Below are 1,686 nucleotides of genomic sequence, written 5' to 3'. Positions count from 1 at the left end.
TAGTACTTATTCTATCGGTCTCTTTTTGCCGAACCGCTAAGTTACGGGGAGGTAAACACACCAGCATCGGTTGTCAAGCGATGGTGGGGGGGACAAACACAGACACACAAACACACATACATATATATATATATATATATATACATATATACGACGGGCTTCTTTCAGTTTCCGTCTACCGAATCCACTCACAAGGTTTTGGACGGCCCGAGGCTATAGCAGAAGACACTTGCCGAAGGTGCCACGCAGTGGGACCGAACCCGGAACCATGTGGTTGGTAAGCAAGCTACTTACCACACAGCCACACCTGCGCCTAGAATACATGAAAGAATAGAGAAGTCAAATTAATGTTGCGTACATTTCGATGAACGATCGTCATTCATTTCTTAATGCATGCAAGAGTTACGTAATGTTCTATAATAAATCTAGAGTCAGTTCACACTGTCAGATATTGTTAACTTGACTCACAATCAAATTATGAATTGAAACACCCAAACACGAGAAGGCACCTTGTTACTCCTGTGAGGCACCTTGTTACTCCAGGACAAAAGGTTAGAAGGTTGGAGAGGACAACAATCATCTTGAATAGAGTGAAACAAAATCCAAGATACGCACACAAACAGACGCAGCAGACGCGTTCTGGCTTCAGAGCTTTACGAAAGGGCCAAAAATGTCATTTCCAGGTGCAAAACCCTACCAAACCTGCGTGGCTTCTGATGACAAGAAGATACCATTGAACATGGTTGAGAAAGTTGAGAGACAGACAAGAGTTTGTTATGTTCAGGTTTTGAAAGAAGTAAAAACCAGGATTCTTTCTGAATATCTCGAAATAAGAGTCGAGGGAAACCCCCAAAAAACTGCTGAGGACTTTAAGTTTATATTCCAACAAGATGGATGGAGATCCTTGTTACTCAAGTTCAGTGGCTCAAAAATTTCTCAGATGTAAGTTTGAAACAGGTTTTGGGATAAGGATACTTGGATCCCTTCATCACCTGATTTGAACCTGGAATGAACTGGTCAGAAAAGAGTGGGAGAAACCCCAGGGTAACCTGCAAACCCTCAAAACCTCCACCCGTAGGACGTGAGAGGAGGACAGTGATAAGGAGTTCATTAAGAAAGCTTGTGGTGCAGTCAGGAAGTGGTTTGAGGAAGTCATCGCCAAAGGAGGAGCAACGGTTGACGCCTAACACATAGAAGTTTGGCCTGAATTGTTGCTGGCCATTTGAAATGAAACTTTCCATTCGAACATTTTTACTGTCCTTTATGAGCTTCCATTCCTGAATTGTGGTTAACTATTTATGAATTTGTCATTTCGTCCATGATCAACTTTATTACGATTCTTCTGGTAAACTTGGAGAGTAATCAACATTTTTCTTGTTCAAAGTAGGGTCCAATAATGTTAGACAAGCCTCTGATAATTCCATAAAGTTATATTTAAGCTTTCCTAAGATGCAAACGTGCGAAGTTGAATTTAATATTTGATTCAACTTCGCCCCTTTGTATCCTAGAAATGCTTATATATATATATATATATATACGTACACACACACACACACACACACATACACACACACACACACACACACACACACAAACACACACATATACGTACATATATATGCATGTATATGAATATACATATATGCATATATATATATGCACATATATATACAGACATATAGACAT

This window comes from Octopus bimaculoides, chromosome 16 (genome assembly GCF_001194135.2).
Source record: "Octopus bimaculoides isolate UCB-OBI-ISO-001 chromosome 16, ASM119413v2, whole genome shotgun sequence".
Taxonomy (NCBI): Eukaryota; Metazoa; Mollusca; class Cephalopoda; order Octopoda; family Octopodidae; genus Octopus; species Octopus bimaculoides.
Note: the sequence above shows the minus strand (reverse complement) of the source record.